Source organism: Cavia porcellus, unplaced genomic scaffold, assembly GCF_034190915.1.
Source record: "Cavia porcellus strain 051 isolate PalLab524CR breed Dunkin Hartley unplaced genomic scaffold, mCavPor4.1 scaffold_19, whole genome shotgun sequence".
Lineage (NCBI taxonomy): Eukaryota > Metazoa > Chordata > Mammalia > Rodentia > Caviidae > Cavia > Cavia porcellus.
The window spans coordinates 3055457-3073321 of record NW_026947502.1 but is presented as its reverse complement, the minus strand read 5'-3'; the positions used below and the strand labels follow the sequence as shown (position 1 = coordinate 3073321).

The 17865-nt window shown below is 51.9% G+C and overlaps 1 long non-coding RNA gene and 1 pseudogene across 5 annotated transcripts; one reads left to right on the top strand and one right to left on the bottom strand.

The window, feature by feature from the left end:
- The first annotated feature begins 3960 nt into the window (after positions 1–3960).
- LOC106026414 (uncharacterized) lies at positions 3961–9092 on the top strand. 5 transcript variants are annotated; one of them, XR_010041020.1, is made up of 4 exons: positions 3961–4197; positions 4495–4601; positions 6202–6376; positions 6539–9092. It is a non-coding gene; the product is annotated as an uncharacterized LOC106026414 (long non-coding RNA). The 5 variants fall into 5 exon arrangements; XR_010041021.1 differs by lacking the exon at positions 4495–4601 and having other exon boundaries at positions 3967–4197; XR_010041023.1 differs by lacking the exons at positions 3961–4197; positions 4495–4601 and having other exon boundaries at positions 6075–6376; positions 6539–7923; positions 8305–9092.
- Positions 9093–10455: 1363 nt separating this feature from the next.
- Positions 10456–16776, bottom strand: LOC100730884 (immunity-related GTPase family M protein 1-like; annotated as a pseudogene).
- Positions 16777–17865: the final 1089 nt, after the last annotated feature.

The following is a 17865-nucleotide window of genomic DNA, read 5'->3' as shown; positions in this document are numbered from 1 at the left end:
GTCAGAGACAGGCCCTGAAGAGACTCTGGTCTCTCCCCTAACTGTGTTCAACCCTCAGGACAAAGACAATACAAACACGAGCAGAGAAGGCAACAAGAAGCCTCCTCATTTCCCCGAATCTCTCTAGAGCCTGGGTACTGAGGTGTCAAGCTCAAAATTAAAAATCCAAGGGCTTAAATATTTGAAGAGATCAAAGGAGAAACAAATAAGCCAATGCATGAGACATTCAGTGAGCTCAGAGGATGCAAGTGAGCTAATAAAGGTTCTACCTAACAAAACATTCAGTGAACTTAACATGCAAATAATTGAATTAAAGAAGACATTCATACTTTAGTAATGAATTAGAAGTTATGAAAAGGAATTAGTAGAAATCTGGGATATAAAAATTCAATTCAAAGTATGAGCAGCAGGAATAATCAGTCTGAGTGAAGTCTGCCAGGACGTGAAGACAAGGTTGATACAGTAGATTATTTACTCAGGGATCACCTAAAAACAAGACACCACAAAAAAGCTGGACTGCTAGATGCTTCCCCTAAAACCCTAAGCTTAGGAGATGACACCAAAGATACAAAAAATTTATTCACTGAAATTATAGAAGAAAAATTTCCAAATTCAGAGAAAGAATTCAAGGTGCAGGTAAATGAGGCACACAGAACCCAAAATACCACAAGCAGTAAATATTGTCTCCGTGACCCATCATAATTAAAATCCTAGAAATTTGGCAGAAAGAGAAAATACTAACAGCTGTTAAAGAAAAACATCAAGTAACTTAGAAAGGCGAACCTGAATAACAGAATAACAGAAGATTTCCCAACACAAACGTTAAAGCCCAGGAGGACTCAGAGAAAAATCTTTTAATCCCTAAAAGAAAACAACCACCAATTCAAACTTCTGTGTCCTGCAGATTCATCCTGCAATATTGATAGAGAAATAAAAAGTCTCCTACAGCCAAGAGAATCCAAAGAAATTTATGACCACCAGGCCAGCACCCCAGGAAATTACTCTAGGTTGTTACAGAGGGAGGGATCAAGGCCAGCACCACCAGCGAACCCACAGGAAAGAATGCATCTAACTGGAAGGGCAGTTAAACAAAAGGAAAAAATAAAGGAATCATCACCAGGTAAATACGGCAGCGACGGGATTTGGTAGACACCTTTTGATAATAACATTCAATGTCTATGGCCTTAACTCCCCAACCAAAAGACAGATTGGCAGGTTGGATCAAAAGCAAACCTTGATTATGTTTCCTGCAAGAGACAAATCTCGCAAAAAACCACACAGACTGACAGGAGGAAACGGTTGGGAAACAAAGCTCTATGCAATAGGAGCCTGAAAAACCAGGGATGGAGCTGTCATCTCTCCAGATAAAGCAGATTTCAAGCCAAAGCTGACCATATTATAGACAGAGAAGGTCAGTCTGTACTGAGAAAGGAAACAATTCACAGGAAGAGACAACAATTGTCAGCCCAAATGTCAGCAACTCTGATCTCATAAAACAAAAGTGCATAAAAATATCATAGCAGGGTTTCAGTGTCTCACTCACAGATAGGTCGGCCAGACCACAAAATTAAAAAAGAACTATTAAGGTTTAACCACACCAGTGAACAAATGAACTTAACAAATATCTATAATGTTCCACTCAACAACAACTGAATACGCATTTTTCTCAGCAGGACATGGGATTTTCTCCAAAATAGAGCATATCATAGGCCATAAAGTATGCTTAAGTAAATAGAAAAGTATGGAGATAATCTCTTGTCTACTACTGTATCATAGTGGAATGAAACTAGAAACCAGTAATAGCAAGAGAAACGTAGAGACTGTGCAAATGCTTGGAAACCGTATAACACACTCTCGAATCACCAATGGGCAGCAGAAGGATGAGGTCTAGATGATTCTAGAAGCTTCTAGAATCCAATGATAGTGGCAACATAGCATTCCCAAACTTATGGAACACAGTGAGGAAAGTGTACAGCTGCACATGCCTATATTAGAAAGAATAGATAACATAAATTACTAATTTCATGACATGACCCAAGATCCTGGAGGAAAGGGAGGAAAGTGACACAGAACGGGTGAAAACAAAGCCCAGAAGCGACGGCCTCCTGGCGTTACCACTGGAGGTCAGACAGACATTAGGTTCTCAGAGCACGGCATGGCACCAGGCATACTGACTGGCACTTGAGCCCAAAGAGGGACAGATGTATGCAGTCCTTAAAGGCACAGAGCTGGAGGCTGAGCAGAGGAGGATGGAAGGGGAGCTGAGCCGGCCGGTGTGGGGTCCTGTCCCCCACCGTGTGTAGGCTCTCATTGTCCACCGGTGTCTTCACCTGTAGGCCTCCCAAGTCCAGAAAGACCCACGGGACCAGGCGACGCGGTTGCAGGAAGGGACTCGCCTCTCACTGCACATGTGCTAATGTGTGTGTGTTAATGGACAAACATCAATTTTTCAAGTACTTTATATTAAAATTAGAATTTATAGACCACTACCATGATAGTTAGGAGTCCTGGGGTGATTGCTGGTGACAGAGGGCTGGGAGGTGGGAGGTGGACCAAGTGGACTAGGAAGAGAAGAGAGGCAAAGTCCACCAAGTCCTTCTGGTCGACCCCTGCTGCAGAACGAGGAGGAAAGACCTGTGCTGGACCTTCTCTAGCTTCAGCACTGACCACTGCCACACAACCACTCCATGTAGACAGGGAGCCACACACACAAACCTCCCAACTGCCTGGCTGTGCCCTCTCCTCCACAGATTGTCACAGCCGCACACAGGGCGTCTGGTCAGCAGGACACCAGCATCGAACATTTGCTCCCTCAGTGATGCCGAGGTACGTGGCACTCCGGGAGGCCACCCAGCAACCTCTGAGGAGTCCCTTCTGCGGGACAGGGACCTCCCCAGCCACCAGTGCCCAGTGCAGGCAAGTGGACAGCTCCAGTGGGGATGTCAAGGAGGAGTGGTGGGGTCTGAAGCTGGCGGGGCAGAAACACTGCTCCCTGGTGGCTGAGAGACTCCGCAGTGTGCACACACCTCGCCTGTGGCCAGTGCCCCTGGGTGCACGTTAGCTGTACACATCAGCAACTCCAAGCAGGAGGAGCCCTGGAGACCAAGGAACCACACAGGACTTAAGTCATTTGCAATTTCACTCTGTCAAATCCACGCACGCGCAGACACACATGGTCTAATATCGCAGAAACAGGAAATGCTACCAGCAGGTCTAAGGTCAGGGGAAAATCCTGCAGAGACCACCAGGCTTGGAAAAAGCAAACAGCCTGGGATGTTTTGTGCCTAGGTACAGGCTGAGAGTGCAATTAGACTGTGACGCGAACAAACAGAAGTGTGTCCCTTGTAAAATGATGGGGAGAGGGCAAGACGTTTGTTGGAAAGATCTCCGTGAACATCTGTGGTCCGAGTTCTCCGGCAGTCTTGCATCTCAGTGTGCAGAGCTCTGAATTGTCCGGGGTAAATTCTCAGGTGTCTCCAGATGTCCTGGGAACCTTTTTTTTTTTTTTTTGGATTGGGGATTGAACTCATGACCTTGCACTTGCCAGGCAAGCGCTTACACTACAGAGCTAAATCCCTGACCCGTCCAGATGCCCTGGGAACGGCAAAATTCCCTGTCCTGTCTTATGTCTTTTCCTGTGCTTGCTGATACTACACTTGGGGATCGAGCTGAGCTTCCTGAAGGATGCGGGCTGGGGCAGCTGACAGCAGGACCCACCAGGACAGCCGTGGAGCCGGGGCGCACGCACTCATGCAGTCCCTGAGAGTCCCCAAGCCGGCGTCACTGAGCTCGGGAGAGTGCACGCACCCGCCAGGCTTGGGCTGCACCCTTTGCCCTACACTGGTTGCCCCAGCAACGCAACTGTGCCAGAGCGGGCCGGACAGCTCGCGGGCGCCCCCTCCTGAGAGCAGGAGGAAAATAACGGGGAGCGCGGTCGCCTGGCAACGCCTGGCCATTCGGCCTGCCCAGACAGGCCGACCCTTTCCCACGCGCTCTTCGCCAGCCCCTTGGCTGCACGCGGGATAGAGCCGTGGGCTCGGTCCGGGTCCGGGTTGCCTCCAGCTCCGGGAAAATCGCCCCGGATCCCTAAAGTCAGCGTCCCGAGAAGACCTAGGAAATTCTGCCAGCTCAGCAGCCAGCTCCAGTTGCAAAACCCACACTGTGGACAGGCGGGAGCAAAGCGCACGCGGGGCGGAGGTGGGGCTCTTCGACGAGTGGGTGAGGTCCCCTGGGCCAGTGAGCCCCACCACCCAGCCACACCCCCACAGCCCTGGCTCTGAAATAAGTTCTGAACTCTTTCTTTCTTTCTTTCTTTCTCTCTCTCTCTCTCTCTCTCTCTCTCTCTCTCTCTCTCTCTCTTTCTCTCTCTCTCTTTCTTTCTCTCTCTCTCTTTCTCTTTCTCTTGTTCTTTTTCTTTTTGGCAGTACAAAGGTTGAGTCCAGGGTCTTTGTATATGAGCTATACCCCCAGGCCTTTTTTATTTTTTATTTCAAGACAAGGTCTCACATGGGAAAAAAAATCTCAAAGTGATCGGCCCAGTTACTGTGCCACCATGGAAAACACCCTGTGGTGAAGCTCGTAGGACGTGGGATTGTGTCCAGGTGAGAATCTACAAGGGACTGATAAACTCACTTTTCCAAAATTGGTCAAGCAGATCATTTCTGCACTATTTAGCCAACAGTCAAGGTTGAAATCACCTTTGCTGATATGTGAGTCAACTATTTTACTAAATCAGTTTAATTGGTTGTTTAAAAATAAAAAGGATTAGCCAGGCCCAGTGTCTATGCTTCTGATTTGAGCAATGTGGATACTGAGGCAGGAAGGGAGCTCAAGGCCAGCCCAGGCCTGAGGATGCAGATTAGCGCTCTGCAGGCTCAAACACTAGGGCCTTAGCAAGCCAAACAAGACAAAAACGGTCACCGTCACCCAGAATAGAAGTACACAAAATAACCCAAAACACCTGTGAAACTTAGAATTTAGGGACAGATCTTTATAGGCCCAGAGGCACATGTTGGTGTCGTGGCTGTGACCCCTCAAAGCCTCACACAGTCACAGGTGGGGCTTTCCAGAGGTGGCTGGGTCCAGAGTGTGTGTGCTGCTGGGATCAGGGAGGTATGATTACTACCTCAGTCCACGGATTGGTTCTGCTTAGTTCCAGTTAGGGTTAGAGTGTGAGTGCTGCACGCTGGGAGCCTGCATGACATGGAGGGGACAGAAGGAGGGTGAATGTGCTCTCCCCTGCCTGCCTGCCATGGCAGATTCTCCTCTGTGAGGCCCCTCTGCTGCGCCACCCTGCCTGGGAGCTGGTGGCCGTGGACTGAAGCCTTTGCACACTGGGAGCCAAAGAAACCTTTTCTCCCTTAACTTGGAGGTGCTGGGTATTTTGTCTCAGCACAAGAGAAGTAACTGAACAGATGGTAATCACACTGATGGCCCTGGGATGGGTGGTTTGGAGAACTGGCTGGAGACCACAGGCTGCCCTCTGAATGGAGCAGAGGCAGAGGTGTGCAGGGATTGCGGGACAGATTTTTTTAAAAAAAGACAATAAAATAGACAAGGGGAAGGAAGGGAAGATACAAGGGATGGAAAGCAAAAAGGGAGGAAAAGAGAGGGAGAGAGGAAGCAAACACGCAGACTGTCCAAAACACTTTGAAAGTTAAAACAATGAAAAAAATTAAGATAATTCTCGGGATGGGGCTGTAGCTGGGTTACTGGCACCTGGCGGGGTTCAATCCTCACTGCTGCAGAAAAGCCACAGAGGTTGGTCAGCAGAGCAGGAACTGTACCCAGGCCCTGAGCTGCTGGAATGGACGTCGCAGGGTTGGCACCTTGTTATATCTTGTGTCTGGATGTCTCCCCCAAAGCCTCATGTGGTCATGGGGGGCAGGCTTTTCAGAGGTAGCTGAATGTAGGGAGCAGTGTGACTGTCCTGCTGCTGTCTCCCCACCTCTCCCTCCTATGGGCACATAGTACGCCTGCCTACATTAACCATAATCCTCTCCTACTTACGTCACGTACAGGGACGTGACGATGACCCATCAGAGATCACCCCATAGCCTCTTCCTGTCCCATCGGCCCGCCCCCTGCCCTATAAAAGCAGCGACCACTTTATTAAGAAATGAGACTTGATCGGACTCCCTCGACTTGTCTGTGTCTCTCTGTCTCGGGCCCTGTCTGTGTTAATCCCCGTTCCTTCTCCAGGAAACTGCCCCGCAGATCTGGATTGACCTGCAGGCCGGGTCAAGTGGCGCCCGTCATGGGGCTCCTGGCACGAAGGGCTCAGCGAGGGAGCCGTCCTGAGACGCGAGCGTAAGAAGGGAACTAAGAGTTTTGTGACCAACGCTGCTGGGGAGCCTGCCGCGCCGCTCGAGTCACGGTAAGTGGACGGCCATCCTTTCCCCTTTTTTCCCGCATGGGTCAGGCCGATCATAATCAGGTTTAAGTAAAGCATTAAAGACAAGAGGGAGAAAGGCTAAAGAAAAAGATTTATTACAGTACTTTCAATTTATTCATAAGGTTTGCCCTTGGTTTCCTTTAGAGGGCTCTATTGATGCAAAAGATGGGAAAGAGTACGGCCTTTTCTGCTGGAACCTAATCTCAGAGCTACTCACACAGCGCTGCCGAGACCCTCAAACTGAGAAAACAATCACCCAAGGTGAAGCCTTTACGCACTTCCGCTTCGCCAACATCGCTCCCTTCAGGAGACGAATCTAAACCTTCTTGCCCCTCTGATGAGTCAAATGATATGTTAAAGCCCCAAGAGGCGGCCCGCTGCCATCCGAGCCCCTACCACCCGAGGCCCGCCACAACTCTCTATCTAAAATGGCGCTTGCCTCACTTCCGCCACATCAGGGTGGGCCCCTCCCCGAAATGGTGTTTCCGGTGATGGAAACAAAGGTACCTCCCCAAGATGGCACCACACAGCTGCAAGACGGCGTGGGCGCTGTGCCGCTAGCTCCACAAGTCATTAGGACCCATAGGCCATTCACAGCGGCAGCTTTAAAAGAATTAAAGATAGCAGTTGCCCAATATGGCCCTACAGCTGCTTTCACTCTTGCTGTTTTAAATTCTCTGGCTGACGGCTGGCTCACACCTACAGATTGGCAAAGATTGGCCTGAGTGACTTTATCGGGTGGGGATAATCTTTTGTGAAAATCAGAATATACAAAAAATTGCAAAGAGACTGCCAGGCACAATACTCAAGCCAGCAATGGGTAGGACCTTAATATGTTAATAGTGGAAGATGCCTATGCATGTAGAGAAGCTCAAAAGGAGTTTAATCCAGCACTTTTCACTCAAATTCAAACAGCAGCTACTCGAGCATACAGAAAGATGCCTGCAAAAGATAATATGAGCTCCTCTCTCACTAGCATTAAGCAAGGCCCAGATGAACCCTTTTCAGAATTTGTTGATCGTTTGATTACTGCTGCTAACAGAATCTTTGGCCACGCTCTGCAGGCACTGATTTTATTAAACAGCTAGCTTTCGAAAATGCCAACACCGCCTGCCAGGCCACTATCAGACCTCATAAAAATAAAACAGACCTAATAGGATATATACACCTTTGCTGTGACATTGGAACTGCTTGTCAGCAAGGCTTTGCTATGGCTGCTGCCTTGCAAGGGTTTACAGTTAAACAGTTCTTATCTCAAAAGCATAAACAAAACAGTTTTACCTGTAGAGAGACTGGTCATTTTACAAAAAAGACTCCAGGGATAGAGATTCCAATGTGAATTACTTTGACTCATTTAACTGATCAGAGTGATATTGTTCTGGTCTTTTGAGTTTAATTTCAGCATATATAAGGATGGAGACAGCTGCTGAGAAAAAAATGAGAGATACCACGTTGTTTGTTACTGTCTTCCCCAATGTCAGATCTTCAAAACCTGAGGAGCCTTCATCATCGTGTGGTGGTTTGACTAGGTCTATAATATGCAGTGTGTATTTAATGTGCATAAAGAGGGGGACACCTAAAAATATTCTATCTCATGCCTTATTCACCCTTAATTTTTAAAATTTTGATGCTTCTGGACACTCAATAGCCATGCATTTTTGGCATACGGAAACACAAAAGCAATTTGCTTCTGTACTATGGAGAGACCCCCTGACTAACTTATGGTAGGGCCTTGACCCCGTTCTCATATGGGGACGCGGTTCAGTGTGCATATACTCCTGCCAAGACAAAGAGGCTACATGGCTCCCCAAATGCCTTGTTAGGCAAATTAATGAGCCAAATAATAATAACCCCCAAAATGCCCAGGAGTGAACACATACCCTGAGGCAACTTCTTGTGCTTCCTTACAGAAAATGCCAAACCGATGGATTACTTGGTGCCTTCTTGAGATCCTACTTGGACCACCCTTGACCAATGGTGGATTTGGACCTCCCATCACAAATGGCCTCTAACCCCTTCTCCATGCTCTGGGGAGCGCTCTTCCCCTACCTAGCGCCCCTCCTGGGGCCCCTAGCTGCCCTGTTGCTTCTCCTCCCTGTGGGTCCTTGTATTTTTCAGAGGATTATGGCGATCATTCATAACCAGATAGAGGCGTTTATGACAAAGCCCTTTGAGCTATACTATCACTAGCTAGAGATGGCAAATTAAGAAACCTACAGGGAACAAGTGGCCCGTATGATGATGTGGCCTAACTGCCCCAAGGCAATGGACAGGCAGCCAGAGACGGGCAACTAGGACATACATATTACACCACCAGCCACCTAACACAGGCACAGGACCAACTGCTGCCCTGCAAGCCCATGACGGGTAAGGCCCGGTTGGGTTCATGTAATGAGGTCCTTGACCTAAGAGAGATGCTGTCCTCACAGAGCCTGCCATACTCCTGATTAAAAAATATAGAAAGGGAGGAGATGTAGGGAGCGGTGCGACAGCCCCGCTCCTGTTTCTCCACCTCTCCCTCCTATGGGCACATAGTGCGCCTGCCTACATTAACCATAATCCTCTCCTACTTATGTCACATACAGGGACGTGACGATGACCCTTCAGAGATCACCCCATAGCCTCTTCTTGTCCCATCGGCCCACCCTTGCCCTATAAAAGCAGCGACCACTTTATTAATAAATGAGACTTGATTGGACTCCCTCGACTTGTCTCCGTCTCTCTGTCTCGGGCCCTGTCTGTGTTAATCCCGGTTCCTTCTCCAGGAAACTGCCCTGCAGATCTGCACTGACCCGCGGGCAGGGTCAGCTGAATCCAGTTTGTGCTTGATTCATGGTCAGAGCTGGGATTAAGGGTGTGAGTGCCACACCCACCCTAGGCTGTCAGCCCGCACACAGCCTAAGGGCCAGGAAGAGGTTTGTTTCTTTCCCTTATTGCTTCTGCTGTCTTCTGCCTGGTGAACTGTTTCTCCTCTGTGACGCCACCCTGCCTTGGAGCCAACTGATGTGGACCAAAACCTCTACAGAGCCATGAGCTAGATAAACCTCTCCTCCTTTCACTCTGAGTGTCGGGTATTTTGTCCCAGCAAGGAGAAAGTGACCAACACACACCTTTAGCATACATTAGCACTAGGATTACCAGTTATTCCAAGTCGCAGAAGAGTTAGGGACCAGAGACTCCCTCAGAGATTGACAGGCAGCAGAGGGGACTGAGGCTTCTCTCAGTGCCTGCCAGCTGCAGCCGCAGGGGGTGAGCTCCTCCTCCTGAGGCCACAGCCTCATCCTCCTCCCTGAACCCACTGCCACCCCGCTGAGAGGCTACCCTGGCGTGTATCTGCTCCTGTGTTTACACTGTGCCAGGGCTCACGTGCTGGTGACACTGAGGTGGCAGAAGCTTTGAGCAGTGATCTGTGACAAGGTCTGGTACCCAGTCAGGTCCGGGAGAGGGGGTTGTGACAAATCCGTTCTCTGATCCGGAACCCTCAGGCCTCCTGGCTGTTGCTCTCTCCCACATGTTTTGTAGTAAAGCTCTCACCAGAGACAAAACGGATGCTGCCTCTACTCAACAGCAGATTCCAACACAGTGGGTCAAGAGACACCGTTTCCACGTCTGTAACCCACTTCAGGTGTTTTGTGTTTTGATTTGTCTTGAGATAAGGTCTTGCTGTGTAGCCCAGGCTGGCCTTGAACTCACAGTGGCTCTCCTGTCTCAGCCCCCTGAGGGCTAGGATCATAGGTGTGCACCACCATGCTCAGTGAGGTATTTCATTATAACACCAGAAAACAGGCCCAAACACTGCCTGGCTGGACCTTGCTGCAGTTGAGCTGGACATGACACGTTCCCTAGGGGGTTTCCTGGCGTCTCTCACCTGTGGGCCTCGTGCACAGGTAATCACCTGGGGTGCTAGGACCCACCTGGAATCTGGTCCCCAACACCGAGCAGGGATCAAAGGACAGTGTTGACTGGACCTGGGCTCTCCTAAACCCACGAGAGCCCCTCTGTGCCACACCAGCATTCAGTAAGTTTGCACAGTGACAGGAAAGAGAGAAAGAACACAGGAGTTTCAAGGGAGAAGAATTTACTGTGATTTACAGGGGGAACGACAGGCTGGTGACCAGCCACATGGCAGCTACCACTGAAAGCAAAATTTCTTACTACTGAAATCAGGAAACTCGGTTGATTTCAATAAAAACTGTTTTCCTCAAAGGAACAAGGCATTAAAGTTGAGACTATGAAAATGAACGATTTTTTAAAAAATTGCTTTCAAAAATTTGCATAGCCTTATATTCCTTATGAATAGAAAGTCATTTACATTTCTTGACTTCCAGTGGGTAAAAGGATGGGGGGCTAACTTCCACAGGGCAAAGGAGGTTGCCATCTGCTCCCGTGCTGTGTTCAGGCGGGACATGTGGAGTCCTCCAGGATTTTCTTCAGGATGCCCTTGGTGTCCTGGGTGACCAAGTGAAGCATCCGCCTGTGTGTCTTGCGTGCAAACCAGCGGACAGCACGGGGACCGAGCCACGGGACCCAGCGGAGCAGGCGGAGCAGCATCTTCATCACTGAGCAGGTGGCCAGGCGCAGTCTACAGTCTGCTCTGCGGAGACCACACAGATCCTGGGACCTCAGGAGGGTCCTGTACTCTGACACCACCCTCCCGGTGCTCCAGGCCACCTGCAGGAGGGAGTCGTCGTCTATGCCAAAGCACCCCCGGTAGACCCGCAGATACTGCTCCTGGTCGTCGGCACCACAGCTGCCAAGGGTGTCCTCTGGACAGTTTTGCAGAACTCTGGTCTTCAGCGAGGCCACTTTCTCGTTAATGGTCTCCTTACACGCACAGGACAGGGCCTCCAAGGGTCCACTGCACCGGATGTTGAAGATGTCGATCCTCAGCTTCTTCCTTAGATCTGGGAAGTCATGCAAATCGGGGTCGAGGCTGGATACCAGGAAGATGGGGGGTTTGTGCACCCCTTCCTTCTGGAGAGTCTCCAGGATATTCTCCTGGATGTTGCGCAGGAGGAGGCCCCGGGAGAGGGGGGGTCGTGCTGAGGTCCCTGTCCACCTTGGTCCAGATGACGTAGAACCTCTTCCCCATGCCCTGGATGGTCTTGGCCAGCCTCACGTGGTGCAGGCTGAACTGCTCGGACGCGATGAGGAGGAAGAGGTCGTACTGGCTGTTCTGCAGCTCTCTCAGGTAGTGGTCGAGGCTCTGGTCTGAAGCCCCCATGCCCGGGAGGTCCCACAAGAACACATCGGGGAAGCTGGGGGAGGTGTACCTGGCCGGGGTCAGGGTGGTCCTCACCACCCCGGTGGGAGCCGAGGCTGCATCCTCATGTCCGATCCCTCGCAGGGCGTTGACGAAGGATGACATACCATTGCCGGAGTCCCCCGTCACGGCAAGGCTCACCGTGGCCCTGGATGCCATCTCCACCACCTTCCTGGCTATGGCGATCACTTCCAGCAGCTGCCCTTCCTTCACGGCCTTCTCCAGATCCCTGCTGACCTCCAGTGGGACGCCTCCGACTCTGTGATAGGACACTCCAGATGTGAAGGAGGCAGACAGGGGCGTGCGATGGGACACCAGGTCTTCTTCCATGTTGGCCAGCAGAGGGGCCACCTGAGGAGCAGAGGGGCACCGGGGTTAGGAAGGGTGTGTGCGACACAGGAACCGATGCACTTCACACCCAGTGCAGGATTCCAGGTCCACTAGCAAAGAAACACTGAGGACACTGATGGCAATGGAGCGGGCATAGCGGGCACTGGGTGACGTGCACATCACCAGCGGTCAGGAGAGCCTGAGCCCTGCTCTGCAGCTGTCACGGCAACGGCTGGCCGTGAGGAGGACTGGTGAGGGGACCAGGGCAGGAGAGGGTCAGCCAGGCCCCTCGTCGTGGGCAGGGCACACCCCTGCCTCTCCGCGGATGGGAGGGGAGGGCTGACCACTGCACCTACCAGCTCTCCGCACCCAGGCACTCAGCGGGAGAAGGCCGGGGTCCTCCCTGGGCTGCCAGTCTGCATCAGGAGTAGTGAAGTTACTTTTCATTCACACTGTGAAAGTGGCTTTTTTTTACTCTCAAGAGGTTTTTTTTTTTTTTTTTTTTTGCCAAATTGGGACATTATGGTGAGTACCTGTCACATACCCACTTCAGTGGAGACGTGGACACAAACTTCCCACATAATTTCAAGTTAACAACCATTTGCACAATCCTGTGTGCAGATGGTGGTGTGCTTAGTAAAGGCCCTCGGGCTAGTCTAGGGACACGGGCTGTCTTGTTGGCTCGCTCTCTCTCTCTCTCTCTCTTTCTCTCTCTCTCTATCTATCTATCTCTGTCCCTGTCTCTGTCTCTCTCTGTTTAGCAGGAGCTTTTAGAAAGCTCTGTTTTGTTAAGTGTCTTGGTCCGTGTTAGGCACACATAAGGACCTCATTCCTTACAGGGCATTTGCCCCTGGGCATGATAGACTTGACTCTTTTTCCCGCTCTCCTACCTTCCCTTCAGCCTCTCTTGGGCCGAATCTGAAAGGAGACTGAAGCTCTGTGGGGTTGGACTTGGAAAGGAATTGTTGGGGTCCCCATTAGACCCCGTTTAGTCTTCTGACACACAGATAGTTCCTGCTTCATCACCCACAGCCCACGCGTGACGGCGGCCCGACTTTCCCTTAAAGGTCTGGTCTGTCCCCTTCTTTGTGTGTGACTGCAAATGTTTAAAATTTCTGAAACTCAGAACCGGTCTTCTGCGGGGATGTCTGAGCCTCACAGATCCTCTCTGTTGAGCGAGGCGCTCTCTGCCTCACCCACCCCTGGGGTCTCCTGAAGTGGCTGGAAACCTGTCCTGGCCTCACCCCATGACCTGATGCTGCCCCACGAGCTCCACTCTTCTATCTCTGGGACATGGCTCACAGCCTCAGCAGGGGCTCCCTTCCTTCCCCAAGCTCTGTGAACATTTCCCCTCCCCTCGTACTTCCTGGGGGAGCCCCTGCCTGCTCAACATGCTCCCCACACCTGGTCCCCACACCTGCTGCAACTCATCCAGTCCCAAGGCCTGGACTCCGCCTCCCACGGAGGGGAGGGTGGGGACCTGGCCAGTGCTGGAGGCTGCACAGGCTCCTTGGAGCACCCAGGTGAGTTTCTGCCTGCGAGGTGCGAGGTCCTCTACCCACCTCCCAGGGATCGCGGGGGGTTTTCACTACAGGCGACATGCAGGCACGCTGCTCCCACGCTGAGGACTCTCTGGTCCTGTGAAGACACCTGAGGAAGTTGTTCCTCAGGGAATTCTTCTAGCCCCTCTCCTACTTAACACAACTGCAAGGAGGTCTCGTGTCTGTGCGTTTGTCTGGGCTCTGTCCGTTGTGTGCCTCCTCTCATTTAATCTTCTTCAAGCTCAACTAGAAAAGTGTTATCAGCGCCCCTGATGAAGGAGAAGAAGCAGAGTTAGGACTAAATCCCGAGGCCCCATCAGTCTGTGCCCGCGACAGGGATGCCATGTTTCCACAGCTCCGTCCCGAAGGTGCACGGTGTTGTTTGACAGAACTGGCGCCTGCTGGGTGCTGAGACACTTCTCTGGGGACAGTGCCCGCTTACTGCAGGGGGTTCGCGCTCACCCTTACCAGGACGCATGTTTCGTAATTGAGGAGAGACTGGGAACCAGTGTTTTCTGAGCCTCCTATTCTCATTCCAATGCTGGTTTCCAGTGGTGCAAGACAGCTCTCTCTACCTCAGTTACGGTGCGTTCCTGTTGCTGACCGCAACACCCAGTGCCCACAAGGAGGAAAAGTCTATTTTGGCTCATAGTCTGTAGGGTTTCAGTCCACAGCTGGGTGGCTCCGAGGCAGGGAGACATGGGAGAGAGACATGGCAGGGGAGAGAGAGCTCACGGCAGGGAGCAGGAAGCAGAAGGATCAAAGTGGGGCTGGAGGGCCCAGGCCCGCCCCAGTGCCCACCTCCTCCAGCCAGGCTTCCCCTCCCAACACCGCGGTGAGCTGTGAACCCATCAGTGGATTAATCCACATCCCCCCGTGAAGTCACTTTCCAAAGCCCCACGTACAAATACAAGACTCCCGGGACCTCCTGGTAAGTGGAGAACCAGTCAGCTCTGCCCTGAGCCTACCAGCACACGGGCTGAGAATCAAATGTCCTCCCCCTCCATGTTAGCAACTGGGGACCGAGGTCTCAACATGCCCTGGGAGGATGGCCGCATGCATACAGCACATATGGGGGATCTCCTTCTGTCTTGTGTTTGAAAGCAAATGTTTTCACTGATTTGCTTTGTTCTCACTGTTTTGCTCTATTCAGTATTCTGTCTTGATAGGTTTTATAATGTTCTGTTTTTGGTTTGATCTTGCTATACCTGATTGACTGGACAGCTATTGTGAAGATAACGAGATATACTGTGGCACCTATCACTGTTATCCCTGTGTCCTGCTGTGAGATTCTGTACCAACTTCACTGCATCCAGATTGCCTTTGTTCTGTTGTATTTTACTACCTTCATATAAAAAAAGAGAGACTCGGGACATCTAGATGTAAACCACAACATCACTTTAGCCCCACTCCTCAGAGCCCACCTTTCCAAGGACTTTATACACATGAGGCGAGGGAGCTATCTAGTGAAATTATCACAGATTTTGCCAGAGTCCAGAGGGAGGGAGGGCTATGGGGGAAAGCACAGCACACCTCAAATAGGCTTTGGAGCTGCACACCCCTGAGGCCACTGGCCACACTACCTGGAGTCTTCCAAGGGTCCCTGTGACGGTCCCAGGGGCCACAGTTTGTGCATCCTGTGGTGGGACGGCAGGGTACTTGATCTGGGTGGCGGGTGAGTGGCGTGGTGTCAGGGTGGTGCAGAGGCAGACTGGCTCATGGAAGCCAGGTGAGTGGGATCCAGGACAAGGTCCGAGATGGGGAGATCCTGAGATGGGAGGAGTGAGGAGAGGAAAAGTGCTCGTGGCCGCTAATAACGTTCTGTTCTCACGCCTCGATCTGGTTCCCTGGTCTGTGGTCAGGTTCCAGTCCAGTGTTTGGACCCCGCAGAAGGGCAGCCCTGCATGGTGAAATTCTGCTCAAGAGAGTCAAAGGAGACAGACAGCAGGGAGCAACCAAGAACTAAGCCTTGCAAACCAGGAACTGATCAGGTTCTTCCCTCCTTTAAGGTGATTTTCTGAGCACCTGACCCAGCAATGTAGAACTGACCATCGAGCCCAGACACAGCTGCCTGTCCTCATGAATCACAGCAGCATTCATAGGAGCTGAGACTCAGAATCAGCCGAGGGGGCCATCCGTGGACACGAGTGAAGACAATGTGACATTCACATTCACACACACACACACACATGATGGAAGATCATTCAGCCCGGCAGGACAGTGAACTCCTGTCGTTCACAAAGAAGCGGGTAGAACTCAAGGACACTGAGTGAAGTGAACCATGCACAGAAAAACAGACAAAGTGGAAGAAAACCCGCCACTCCATTTGTCTATAAATAAACTGATACCCCGCAAGAGCCAGTTTTTCCAAAGTAGATAAAATACTTGAATCATCTGTTGTAAAAGTCCGGGCTCTCAGATGTACCCAAGGCTCTCTGTCCCCACCGAGAAAATCAGTAGAAGCAGGTGCCACACCCTGCCCTCTGTTTCCAGACTCTGTTCGGGTGCACAACACCAGGGACAGGGAGGTGACAGCCGGCCCTGTGCCTCCACGCTGGCGGGTGGATGGGTTCCATGCACCAACAATATTGTCACACTGTGCGGTGCCTTAAGGTTGTCACAGGGGGCCCCTGTCGTGAACACCCCATAAGCAGAGCAGGTCAGACCTAGACTTTCTTGCTCGGGAGGCAGGGGTCCCCCTTTAGTGTCTTTACATTAGCAGAAGTTCTTACCACGGTGCAGTTCAGAGCTTTGCACTTACCTTCAGAAAGCTGAATGTAAGTGGGTGTCTCTGGCTTTTCCAGAAAGGCATCCACTTCCTGGGAGAAGGTCACAACCTTCAAGTAAAGGGCTTTCCTTCTGGAAAGACCCAAATACATTCAGAAATGAGGCATGAGGCGAGAAGGGCTGAGGTCCTAGGAAAAGCCGACCATCAGGAAGGGAAGCAGAGCAGCCAAGGACAGGCCGAGCTGCCAGCCGGGCTTTGCTTGCAGGCCTGGACCCCTGCGTGGCTCTGGCTCCCTGCTGTGGTATATCTGTGTCTGAGCGCTGCCCGCTGGTCTCACAGGAGGGGACACAATGGCAGTGAGGCCAGCTTTCAGTTTCTGTTCCCGGAAATGAGCAGTTTCCAGGAGTCTGCAGGACAGTTCCCACACTGTCCATCAGGAGGAGTGAGAGAGCTGCAGGGCGGGCACCAGCTCCACTCCGGGCTTCCTAAGTCAGCCTGGGGAACCTGCAGCTGAGCACAGGCTGGCCGACTCCTGAGCCTGACCAGGCTGCTCCGCAGCCCCACCCGGGACACCAGGTCAGAGGGAGGACCTTGTGCAAGGCCACCGTCCAGACCCTGAGAGGCCCGCCCCTGTGACAGCTGCAGATGCAGTCTGTCCCCTGTGGCTGTTGTCTCCTGTGCCCTGCACCTGCTGCCTCCACCACACAGCTTGGCTCAGCCCCAGAGCTGTCATCCGCCTGGGACAAGAGGCTTGCTCCCCCAGGATAAGCTGAGCACTGATCTCAGCGTCTCCAGAATGGCAGCTCCAGCCTCAAACTCTCCCGGTCCCTCTGACTGATGGGCACTGTTGAGCGAAGTGTTTGTTCAGAGGATGCCCCGGGCCCCTACCTGGCTGGGCATGGAGGTGGCGTCTGCCAGGGGAGAGGGGCCCCTGGTTCCCAGGTGAGGGGGTTGCTGGACAAGGCGTTGGGTTCTGAGCGGGCTCTGTGGACCTGTGTGGTCCAGCTGCCTCCTTTCTGATCCTGGAACTTCCCCATCTCTAGGGCTCACGCTGGCCCCTGCGGTCCCCTCCCTCACCCATGCAGTTCCCTCTGAGGGAAGGACCCCACAGCCACTCCTCCTCAGATCCCTGGGGCAGAGGCCCACAGGACAGCCCAGTGGGGTCCCAGGCTCTCTCAGCTCCTGGCCACCCCATCACCACTGTCTGGACTCTTCACGTGGCCACACACTCCAAGTCCCATGTCACACTCTGCGTTTCCCTCCATTTCCCATCTGTGCTGACTGACCGACCTACAAAGAGGGCAGGACAGACCTCAGGCCCCCACGCCACCCTGCAACCTTCCCCCAGCAGCAGGGCCAGCTCCCCAGGGAGTGTGTGCATGGGCCTCGGGCTGGGACACAGGGTTTGTGAGTCAGTTTTCTGGGTTCAGGGGCAGATTTCAAATGTTGGTAACTTGTGCAACCCCTCAGGGGCTGTGAGATTTCAAAGGTGACTGTGCCAGGCCTGATTTCTCCTTTCCCTCAGCAGGACAACCAGAAGCCCTTTGCCAGAGGATTCTTTGTGGATAGAGGTGGAGATAGGTAAGCAGTCAGTGAGGAGAGGACCAGG